A 12,748-nucleotide genomic window follows, 5' to 3' on the forward strand; every position below is an offset into this window, starting at 1 on the left:
GCTTCTGCTCTCTCTCTCTGACAAATAAGTAAGATTTAAAAAAATATATATACACTATCTTTTAAATGACAGGAAGGACATACCATATAACAAAATGTTAACATTTTAATATTAATATTAATATTAATGGCTACATTTTGATTGCAACTATGTATTATTTTTACAATGAAAAAGAAGCATACTTTGTGATTTTTAAAATGCAACACAAAAGAGGAACCTCTGAATTCAACCTTGCAGTTGAGAATAGCATTTCAAGGGTAGTCCCAACAACTGTGATTTGACTTTAAAAAAAACAAAAAACACCTGGGGTAACCTTGGGGTGGAGGGAAGTTAGCATTTATATAAACTACCCATGTGCCGGCCGCAGCAGAGGCGGGCCCAGAGTGAGAAGGGAAACGAAACACGGGCTGCTAGCACGTGCCCAGAGCACAGGCCGGAGACCACGTCATGGATGCTGGAGGGCAGGGCCTGCTGGAGAGGTGCTAGGCAGGAACGCGGAATGTCCCAGTGGGTGCTGAAGGAACCCGAAGGGACGCTCGGGATGACCTGGAGAAGCCACGGGGCACTGCCTGGAGCCGATCGGCCCCACCGGTACAAGGCTGGCCTTGCTCGGTTTAGGTCCTAAACAGAAAGCAGGAGAGGGACAGAGGGCAAGCTGAGCAAGTGGGGTTGTCGGCGGCAGGGGTGGTGTGTGTGTGTGCGTGTGTGCGTGTGTGTGTGTGTATCCCCAGGCACGTGGGTAACAAAGGCCTCAAAGAAGACCCCAGGAGAAATTCAAAGAAGGGTACACGCAGCTTGATGAAAGGGAACATTAGATTCCGTCTACGCAAAAGGTGCTCGGTGCCAGAAGGAAAGGTGTCAATGGTGAAGAACGTGGGAGCTTGCGCAAAGATGAGTAAGTCGCCGTGAGGTGACACTCAGCGGAGGAAGCCGGCGGGCGAGGGCAGGAGCTGGAGGAGCCAGCGAGGGCGAGGGCGCGGGAACCAGGGCCTGTTTGTCGTGCTGGAGGAGCCTGGCTGCAGGGGAGTGTCAGGGAGGACTTCTGGCTTGTTTGGTGGCAGGCCGGGGCAATCGTGTAATGACAGCTTCCGGGGACCTTCCTGAAATAACAACCTTGGGAGCAGCAGACAACAACAAATAAAATAAAACAACAACAGGAAAGGAAGCTTGTGTGAGTTTTTCTCCCGGTGTGCTTCATGCTGGGCGGGAGAAAGCACACCCCTGGGGGGTGGGGGGGATGAGAAGCAGGGCTGCCCGAAGGGCTTCCCCAGCTGCGGGGGGCACTCAGCGTCCAGGAGCCTCTGGACCTCTCCGCCTGGCAACTCCATACTCCTGGAAACGACCCCCGCCCTTCTCGCTCCAGCTCTGGCTGATTCGCTTAGGTGTGGAAAGTCGGAGCTTCGGACTGGAGACCCAATGCCATGGTCTTAGATGTCGACCTCCGGGTCGAAAGCACGAAAGGTGTGTCAGACATTCACCAAGCTCATCAGTTAAATAAAAGTAGCTCTTCTTCCCCAGGTATCAACACAACTTGGCAGAAGAGTTTGAGAATGTAAGCGGCATCGCCAGTGTCCATACACCACCAATAAACCTCTTTCTTGCAGAGGCCTTAATAACCAAGCAGTTAGGAAATCTCTCCCCTGTATCCAAACAGAGATTTCATGGATCCTCTTGAGAGGAGATTGAGAGGAGATGTGCCTACACCTGCTGGGTCCGCCCAGCCATGCGTGACCTCAGGGGTTCCTGGTCGTCATGCCTCAAGTTCACATGTAGGAATTGATGGAAAATTTCCTGTGGCCATAAACACACACACACCCATTATCAAGGTGCAAAGCTTAGGCGCTCAGAAGCTACATTTCCCGGCATATGGTAATGCTAGCAAATTTGGAGAGACAGTCAAGCTGATGCCCCCAGATAGGACCAGAGATGCAGATGGAGTCCAGGTGGCGCTCAGATCTCCGGTTCCAGGCTTTCCTCCAGCCCCACTGCATCCCTGTCCTTCCTACTTAGATCCTTGAATCAGTGAATACCCCTTTGGAGCTAAACTAGCTTGCCTTGGGAGTCTATCCCTTACCCTTGACACAGTGAGGCTAGGGAAATCGGTGTGGCACTTGCCAGAAGGTAACTGGCTGCCGAGTAAGAGGGGCACAGACCTCACAGCAGAAGCAGGCTGGTTATGGTCTGGGGATTCGTGAGCCACAAGTTCTTGCTCATGACTTTGGGAATGTCTGGTGGACGTTGCTGCAGGTGCCTGGAAAGTTGGGGCAGGGTGGATAAGGGAAGTAGCATAGAAACCCGGGGGAGGGGACGAGGGAGGCAGAAAAGCCAAGCAGCAGATGCTGCTGTTATTGCAACTACAACTTCAGTGACTAGGACCGTGAATACGACAGAGGGTTCAGCCACCCATTCGGGGAGCTTGTCATTCAGAGGAGGAATCTGGCTGACCTGGGGGACAGTCTGAGACATGCAAGACGTGACTCAAGAAACTGTACAGTCAGGAATAGTGACTCAAATCTGCAGGATTGGGACATACATGCATCTCCTAAAAGAAAATTCGATGAAATCTCAGCAGTATAGTAGGCAGGTTGTATGTCTACAAACACTGGGGTGACCATAAAACCCCATTTGGGACAGTCCTGGTTTATACCTCTTGTTTTGGCGTGATGACTGACAGCACCCTCTTTCACACTCAAAGTATCCTGGTTTGAACGATAAATTCTGTGGTGGCCCCAGCGAACAGCTAACTGCCAGCGTGTCACGATGGAAGGGGGGATTGGGTTTCAAGGTCCCAACATGGTGGTTAATGGTAACTTCTGCCCACAGGAATGCAGGGAAGCCACACAGAGCAGCGGCGGGGGAGGGGAGCAGGGGAGGAGAGGGGGAAGCTCTGGGAAGAAAGGGGAAGAAAAGGGAGCTGCTGCCCAATATTGGTAGGAAAAAAGAGGAAGATATAAAGAATAAACAAAATGATATGGGACAAAATCAGCAGCCAGAAGAAAATTGTTGAGGACAGAACAGGTGCCGCGCTGAGGAGGTCTGATGAGCTCAGAGCCACAAAGACACGTGGTCCTGGGCACAGCGGGGATGACCTTGGAGAATACTGAAGTGTCACAGCTGGAGATGAATGAGTCATGGAGGTAGAACCAGACGGGGCAGAATCCCAGGGATGAGTAATTTGCTGCAGGCAGTCGGGTCGGCGTGTGTCACTGCCAGGGACGAGAGCAGTGCGGAGCTGATGACAAACAAGTTCGGGACTGACTAAGGTCAAGGGCAGAAAACAGACACCGGGAGCCCTCCGAGGAGGCTGTTGCTCTGAGGTTCTCCGAAGGATTCATGCTATTTACGCTGCGCAATCCAGGGTGACTGGGCAATGCTGGGTCTGGGACAGACATTGAATCCTAGAAACACGAACGTCGAAGACCCACCCCTTCACTCGGGCAGGCAATGAAAAGGAGATTCCAGGGAGTTAAGCAGCTTGCAGTGTCCACACACAATCGAGTTCGAGAGCTAGAGCTGCCGTGGCCTGATTCTCGGGGCAGGGCTTAGGTGTATTTTAAAGAGCTCCTCAGCCCATGCGATCCTATCAAGAAGCTCCTTCTTTTGGAAATTAACAATGTACACTAGGATAGCGAAGGGTTTCACAAACCTTGAAGTGAAAAATCAGCGTAACACAGGACTTTCAGAACTCATTTGACTATGGTATCCGCCCCCCACCCGCTTTTTTTTTTTTTTTTTTTTTTATGTAACGCAGAACTTCCTTTTGAGATGCCCATCAAAGAAAAGGTTTTGGAAATGAGACCCGTCTAGTCTTCGACTGCTTAGAACAGACCCAGTTTCTCTGGGGCTGAGGGTGCCTCTTCGCCTTTGCCTCCAGGAGCCTTTGCAATATGGGCATGAGAAGAGTCTCAAGTGGGAATTTCGCGGTGTGTGTGTGTATGTGTGTGTGTGTGTGTATTGTTGGGTTTTACGGTATTTATGCTGTGCATTCTCCATTCACCACCCCAGGTCCGCTCCCACCTTCTCGCCCTGCCCTCCATTAAGAGGGTTGACCTGCACAACCACATTAGGGTGCTAGGGCTCCCTTGTCCCCCTCCCTCCTGGCTTCTAGTGATGAAAACGGCCAGTAGGCTATGAGGGGGAGCATGAGGTCAGGCACTTAGTTCCTTGGCTCTCCCCTTCGTAACAAGATGGCCCTAGCTTGCTGTCTCTCCTGCCCCTAGTGGCCCCTTCCTCCATGTCCCCATGGAGCTGCCACTGCTCCTCGCCCAACGGACTGCACTGTATCTTCTGGTTTCTCCACACTCTTCCCACATCCTGAAAAGCAGTCCCTTTATTAACCTCTCCTCCGTTTAAGTTCGTCATTGTTTCCCGTGGTGTCCTTGCTGAGACAGTTCTCTTTTGTGGAGACTTTGGATTCTTTATTCATTCATTTATTTGGCAAACACTAAGGAGGCGAGCAAGACAGAGCAGGTCCCTGCCAGGATGAAGCTGAGTGAGGGCGACAGTGAGGTACGGACCTGACCGAACCGCACTTGCCCTGCGTATTAGGAAGGAGAGAAGCCCAGCGCTCTCAGTGAGGCTACGGGTACACCTATCTAGCCAGGAAGGCCTGGGAAGTCCTTTCTGTGAGACCTGAGGAACGAAGCGGTGGAAAACCGATGGAAAATTTTCCAGGCAGAGGAAATAACAAGCACCAGGTAGGTCCTCGGGTGGGAGAGAGTTTGGCGTGTTGGGCATGCTGTTTTGGTCTGTTTTCCGCTATGGAAAAGATCTATGATGGCATCTATACAGGTCACGCCTGGAAGGAAGAGAAACAAGGGCACACCCAGTGTGAGTGGCTGGCAGTGAACGGGTCGTGAGGGAGGAAGCCTTTGCATGGCTTCCATGCTTCACTGGGTACCAGACAGCTCTAGACCACCTTCTTCTCGGCCTTCTCTGCACACCTGCCCTCCTCTGCGAGCCATCCTGTCCTGCGGGGACTGGGCCATCAAGGGTCCATGTTGCTCTCAGCCTCATGAACGCCGTGTGGCCCGCTTCCCATGTGCCAGGGAAGAGTCGTGCCAGCAACGTGGCCTTGACCTGCTGCAGGTGTGAGAATCGCTCCTGGATGGCCGCACTCTTGCTGATGGAGGTGGGGGTCGTTTTTAGCCCCCCCAGGGCAGGATGTCACAGACAGCTGTTCTCACTTCATGGGGGGTCCACTCAACAAAAGAGCCGCTGTTCTTGTCGTGGACATCGAGCATCTGCTCACCCATCTCCTTCATGTGCATGTGGCCGCTGACACGGAGGCCATGGTCAGGTGGCAGCCAGGGGGTGGGGGTCACAGGCAGCCATCGGACTCCTGGCATCCAATGTGCTGGGTGAGCTGGGGCATGCCAGGGGCTGCTACTGCTGGCCACGCCGGGCTGGCAAGAAATGTCAGCGGCCCCAGTGCTGGTCCTGTTGGGAGGAGTAAAGGTGGGCAGGGGTCAGGTCACCCAGGGCTGCCAGCTCTGGGGAGAAGAGCCCTTGGTTTACTTTCTCTGCGCCCACCTGTCTCCACCCCATCCTGGAGACCTCAAGGGGTCCCTCCAGCCCAGACTCCCCACCAAGCTCCCTTCACCCCCATCTGGACCGTCATGCAAGTCTGGGGTGGGTCAGAAGGAAGCTTTTCTCCTCTTTTCCTAGGTCCACTCCTCCTCCCAAGTCTTTAGGACCCTCATTACTATGCACCCCTTTGCCTTTGTCAGAATTCTGAGAGCCATTCTGCACTGTCCCCTCTTTGCACCTTCGACTTGCTCCCTGAACCCTGTATCTTCTATGTCTGAATCGCGTCCCCCACTCCCGTACCGCAGTCGTCGTAACCTGCACCACACTCCCCTCTGCTTCCCTGCTCTTCCTGCCTGGGGACTCCGGCATGCCTTGTCACTCCACTACTTAAGCATGAGGGCTCTACATCCTTTCCACATAAAACCAAAATTCCTTAACCCTGCACGTCATGCACAATGACCCTGCCTTGCCACTTCTCCACACCCGTTTCCTAACTCCCTGCCCTCTTGTGCCCTACACATTCCGGCCCTACTCCTGGCAACCCGAGCGCTGAGATGCTTTCCCCTGCATCCCACCCTGACAAATGTCCTTCCCACCTTCCAGCCCCTTCTCTGCCTGCTTCGCCACTGGGAATTTGGGTTCTCGGGAATCAGCTCAAGTGTCAACTTCTCCAGGAAGTGTCCCTGCCACCTTCAGTCTCTCCTCCGGGCCATGTTATTCCTTGTGCTATATGACAAAGACTGGTTGACTCATCTGTCACCCTCCACTGTGGGTCCCTTGAAGAAAGACTCTGCCTTTCTTTTCTGTTTCCCCTGAATTTATTACCATACCAAGTACATAATGTGTGTTCAGTGAATTCGTAAAGAAATGAAGGTCTCCGTACGGAGGAAGGAAAGCAACAGTGAGAAGTAGACACACGGGACGTGGCTCGGACGCCGAGGAAAGAAGCAAGGACAGAAACATCAAAGGAGGACCTAAACAAAGAGGGAGGGAAGTGGAAGAGGAGCATGAACGTACGGGGAAGGCTAGGGCTCGAGATTCGAGAAACGGTACCGGAAAGGAATTCGAATGCATCAGTCGGTGAAGACTGCAGTGGGATTAGTGAAGACAGCACCTTCGCTGCACGTGTATAAAAGGAAACAGGAAAGGTCTGTTTCCTTGAAACGCCCAAACTACTACGGAAGACCAAGGAGCTACAATCTCAGCGTATTATGTGATCAGCCTTGTATGGTTAGACCCCTTATAAATGAAAGGACAACAGAAATACTGGCAATAGTAAATGATCTGGAGAGAAGTGCCCTCCATGCCAGGGCCTTCTCTGTGACGTACGTATTAACCTGCTTGTTTGGCTGACTTTCTTTAACTCCCACTTGCAGTTTAGCTGGAAGCCGGAAGCAGCTCAGGCTATGTTGAACAGGTGTGGGGCTCTGCTGATCTCCATGGCAACAGTTCCTACTCCAAGGTCGATTTTTTAATGAACTTTATTTGGAATTTCTGGTCATTTGGACATGAAAGCTACACCATGAGGGAATCTAATTGTGTGGGAATGAATTAATTCAGTAGAGATACTGAGGCACTAAGGAAAGAAGGAAGGAACGGTTGTTTGCTGAACACCTAGGAAGTGACAGGCTCCACACGAGAGGCCCTACTGGTTTTCTCATCTGGTGTCTTTCCTTTGCCATATTGTTTTCAAATCTAGGCCGTCTTCGGAAGATGCTTGAATGATTCAAGAAAACACACCCACGATCTCAGGTTTTCCCTTGCAGTGGGAGGAAAGTGTGTGGAGGAAAGCCCAGAGATGGGGCTGCTTCCAGGCACATCTGTGATGTCCAGAGGTTTTCCCCTCGTGAGACGCCACCTCCCCCTCCTATCTGATCTCTGTCCCCACTGGCCTTTCTTGCTTCCCAATACCACGTAGTAGACTTATTCACGGTAAAGTACCCGCGAGGGAGCACGATCTAGTTCCCGAGTATTTGTAATTTGAATGAAAACTGGAGAGGGGGCGGTGCTTGGCTAAGAGAACAAATGACAGGTGGCAAAATTTCAGGCATTGTAGGGAAGACTGTTCTGTAGGAAGGACGGAGGAAGGGTTATCCTCCCCGAGTCCTTCAAAGCACACGGTGTAGGCAACCGGATCCCCACCCACCTGCAAGGTTGATCCACGGCGAAGAGGTGTTGTGTGGTCTTGTTGCACCTTGGATCTCTGCCAGGCACCTCTAGGACCTCTAGGTATCTCTAGACCGCTGGTGGGGTCTAGTGTTCCACTGGCTCCGTGCCGCTGTCCAGACTTTTATGGATTTCCCTTGTCTCCGTCTTCCTCACTGGCCTAGGTCCTCAAATTTCCCTAAGGTATAAACTGTTGAACTTGGGTGTACGTTGGAAATGGTTTTGCTTGATTAGCCAAAGTACATGAAAAGGTCCCTGAAACCGTTGAACTCCAGGCGGCCCTGGCTGTGCCAAGACTTGCAAGCATGTGGGTGCACTGTTATTCTGGAGGACGGATGCATTTACACTTTTGTGAAGCTGCAAGTCGGTAAGGACACGAGCTCTTGGATTTGTACCAAATTTTGTTCAAAGTTTTACTGCTTGAAAACCTGAAATTCCATCTCGAAAGGAGAGAAGAAGAGACAGAGTGAGAGCAGCTCTCCCCGGCCACCTGATGTAAACCAGTTGGTCAGTCAAGGCCCACAGCCAGGTCTCAGTGGAGGGCACCCTGGGGCACTTCCGGAAGAGGCGTCTAGGGGAATCACTCTAGCGTGCAGATCTGTTTGCAGGGCCAGAGAGAGAAATTTCCCGGACTTCACTGACCACTGTTTACCTCCTTGAGCACACTACAGGCACCTCGCCTTCACCACTTCCTCCCCACGCCTTCCCTTACTTTCCCTGCCAATCTAGAAACCTTACAGTACTCGTACTTAAGTCTTTGGAGAAATGAGTTTTCCTAATCCAGAAAACAGTGTTGCTTCTAAACGACTGCATTTAGAATTAGCTATTTGGAACAAATAGAGGTATTCGGAACTCAAGAGAACAGTTTAGAACCATTTTTAAAAGTCCTTTGGCGAAAAAGCCCTGAAAAGTAAATAACATGAAAAGATCACTGAATTCCAGAGCAAAAAGAGACCTGGCAAAGGACTTAGTAGAATTCTGTTCATGCAGAGCTGCTGAGACAATCTTCCAAGAAAGTAAGCTGATGGTCTAAAAGACCCAGAGCTGCCAGGAATCAAAACCAGAAGGAAAGCATGGGTTTTCTGACTATGGGCCCTGTCCTACTTGTACGACGTCAGGTCCAAAGACGGAAGAGAGAGGCCTATCATATCGCAGTTTACAGAGCAAAGATGAGGCTGGATGCATTCAAATTGGACCTATTTTTCAAAGTGCGATGTAAGAAGTTTAAGGTGGTCAGTGGTAGGAATACCATGAAGCTTTCAGCTTGGTGAATTTGTCCTCGAAATTTACGAGCATCTTCAATGGAAGCCCATTCGGCTGGAGAATATAAATTCTTATGGGATGAACACTGTCATCCGAGGGTGTCGTGTGCGGTTCCTCACATCGGACCGTGGGCTCGTGAGCTCTTGCAGAGCTGTAGGCTATGGTATCCGTGTCTATGACCCTCTGATGTCCAAATCCAGAATTTTTGAAAGACGATGCTCTGGTTGGATATGAATACAAGGATGCAGTTGGAAGACAATGTTATATAGAACAAACAGTTGCAATCTTTGGAATTGGACAAACATGAATCCATAACTCACTCCAGTGTGAACTTGAACTGCCCGAATCTCCAAGTCGTTACCTGTAAAGTGAGGTTCAGAGTATTTACCCCGTGTGCGTGTAGTTAAGGTGAGATAATGCGTACAAGGTAAGTGGAATATAGTAAATGTCAAGGTAAGATAATTCTCCAACCTTTCAACATTTTAAGAAGTAGAAGGCGGCAAAGGAGAGATTGGATGAAAGAAGCAATTGGAAATGCATTCTTATCTGGAGTGCAAGCCAATACTCAGGGCTGAGAGGAAATGAAATAAGAAAAGCAGGAACAGATTACAGGCGAGACAACACAATTTTTAAGGTAATGTCCCTTAATTTATGACTACCTTTGATAGAGACCAGTCTTGGCTATGTTCTAATCTACACTACATGAAATTTGATTTTACACAGTGGGTGGGGCTAGGCTTGCTTTCAAAATGAGGAAAAAAATTGGCCTTTCTAGTCTTTATTTTTAAAAGCTCCAATTTTGCTCATAATGAGAGAATGCTCAGGGTAAGAGCAGCTTAACAAAGCGTTCAAAGCCAGATATCCAATCCCTACGGACTTGAAATCCACTGTGAGTTAATGAACACGCTCTCAACAGGTATTGTAGCTTAAGGAAGTGTTGAGATCTTAAAGAACCCATTTGTCAAAGGACATAAAGAAGGAAGAGGGAACAAAGAAAAGAAGGAAGGAAAAGTAAGCAAGCAAGCCAGGAAAGAAGGAAGATGGCTTGTTGAGTTTGTCCATGTAGAGTTAAGGAAGTGGTCCAACGGGAAGCAAAAGGGAGAAAAAAGCCGTGGGGAGAGAAATAGGGGGGAACTGAAGTGGAAGATGGGTTGGCTTTGCTCGGGAACAGCTGCAGCCTGGAATGATCCGGAACCTCTGCAGCTGGAAATGGATTGCTAAGGGGGTCCCCATGTTTCTAATGCATCGCCCTAAGCACAGTGTCATGTACTATTTTTCACACTGTGGAGCTGCCTTCGTCGGCTAGGGTGACCGTAATAAAATACCACAAACTGAGTGGTTTAAACCACAGAAATCTATTTTCTCATTGTTTTGGAGGCTGGAAGTCTGAGATCAGGGTGCCAGCAGGGTTGGTGTCTAATGAGAGCTTTCTTCCTGGCTTGCGGAGGGGTGCATTGGCCTTTCCTATGTGTGTGTTTGTTGGGTGAGAAATGGCGGGGGGAGGATCTCTTCTTCTTGTAAGGCCACCAGTCCTATAGAATTAGGGACGTCACTCTGTTGACCTCATTTAACCTTAATCACCATCTAAATACCCTATCTATAAATATAGTAGCATTGGGGGTTAGGGCTGCAACATCTGAATTTTGGTGTGTGTGTGTGGGGGGCACAATCAGTCTATTGCATGAGTTATGAAGTCAATTTAGTGGTTTGCAATGAATGTTTACAAAAATTTAAATAGAAAAAAAGAGAACAAAGTGCACTGCACACAAGGCTGCTGGGTATGGTTGTGCAGGTTGTGCACTGCATATTTTAAGAATGTCACTTGCATTTTAGTTTATGTGGATAACACCCCTAGTATTTTTTGTGCACCATCCACAGGTCATAAGGTGGTGGGTCTGAAAAGTAATAAGTATCATATGAAACTTTTCTTTATAGCTTGGGTATGAGTGTGTTTGTATGTGTGTGTGTGTGCGTGTGCGTGCTGGTGTGTGCTGTAAATGTGTCTCTTTTTGGAATGATAGTCAAAACAGTTTGAAGCTTGCTATGGTGGGCATGTCATTTTTTGGTTGCCCAGCATTGGAACACCCTTTCTGGTATTGACGAATGCTCAATTGTACGGCTTGAGGGAGACAAGACCCTACAGAATGCAAATGGAGAAACATTCTGTAGCCTCTCTCCCTGGAGTCAGAGTAGGATCTCATTAGCCAGGCTAGCACAATTTGCTGTTCTTGCCTAAAACCTTGAACGTTGAGGGGTTAAGGCAGAGACTCAGGGCAGTTAGAGATCACTATGGTGGCAGGATGGGGTTGAGTGGCAGAACGATGGCCAATCAAAGGTGGGAAGTGACTGGGATCTGGTAGCGAAGGCCAATGGCAGCACTGTAAGCAGCCTGACTCCGTGGTATGCTCAGCCACCCGTCCTCCTTTGGCTGCTACCTGTTTTCTGATGCCCAGAGCCATTCACTATATTTCCAGTAAGTTTTGCATACGAGAGTCAGTTTTTATCGTTGGCCGCCAAGAACTGTGATCGAAATACACAGATTTTCCCAGGTAGCTGACCTTTGGATGTGATTCGCCTATCCCCTTCGCCTACATTTTCAAGCCCCAGAAAATAATGGAATGCAAATGAAGAAGTAAAGAAACAGATGAGACGCGAAAAATATATATTCCTTTATTATTTTTCCAAAGCATTATTTAACAAGCATTGTTTGGGGAAGGCTAAGTAAGAGAAGAAAGTACTTCCTTTTACCTATATAGCCTATAACCATAAATATTGTGGCCTCTGTGGTCAAAACCACTGTTTTGTGATTTTTCTGATACCCTCTTTTTACTCCCAGGAGGTAGCATTTATTAGTACGAAGTAGTCTCCTCCTGAGGCATTTACTATTTATTTACTATCCACACCAATCAAGACAATACGCAGAATCTATGCAGAATGTACCCGGATGGCCCTTCCAAAGACCAGAAGCTTGTACACACTCAGCTGTGTTGATTTTTTTTTTTAAGATTTTATTTATTTATTTGACAGAGAGAGAGACAGCCAGCGAGAGAGGGAACACAAGCAGGGGGAGTGGGAGAGGAAGAAGCAGGCTCATAGCGGAGGAGCCTGACGCGGGGCTCGATCCCAGAACTCCGGGATCACGCCCTGAGCCGAAGGCAGATGCTTAACGACTGAGCCACCCAGGCGCCCCTGATTTTTTTTCTGAAGGAAAATACTGTAACACCTTCCAATTGGGTTTTTTAATGTTGTTTTTATGAAGACAGTGTGTAGAGAAAACAGCAACCGATAAGACTTTCTCAGCAAAAGACTTCTTATTTTCACACTTTTCAAGTAGGTATTCCGATTTGGCATATATCATACGGTTACCCTTTCAAGCGGGTTTGTGTTTATAGTTTATGTTTTATCTGAGTAGAAAAACATCTCATTTCTCATACTTAGGAAGTGGTTTCAGCCGTTGGAAAGACCTCAGTCACAGAGTGTGATAACTGCACACGGCAGAAGGGGAGGTTCTGACAACACACGCCCAGGCCTCCCACTGCTGGGAGGAACCATCCAGAAATGACACATGTCAGTGGCTAGGATAAAGCATGAGCATTTGCATCAATCTGACCAAATAAATGACAAAAAGCCAGAGAAATCATACAGCTTAGCTTTCAGGCATCAAACAAATAAACCCGTTGGTTTCAACAGTTTTTCACCTATGAAGTCGGGTGTCGAAACTCTCAGAAGTTTAGCTAATTTCCAGTTTGTCACAATGCCTTTTTTTCCTTGCATTTTTTTTTCTTTTTCT

The sequence above is a fragment of the Ursus maritimus genome, unplaced genomic scaffold (genome assembly GCF_017311325.1).
Source record: "Ursus maritimus isolate PB19 unplaced genomic scaffold, ASM1731132v1 scaffold_31, whole genome shotgun sequence".
NCBI classification, from domain to species: domain Eukaryota; kingdom Metazoa; phylum Chordata; class Mammalia; order Carnivora; family Ursidae; genus Ursus; species Ursus maritimus.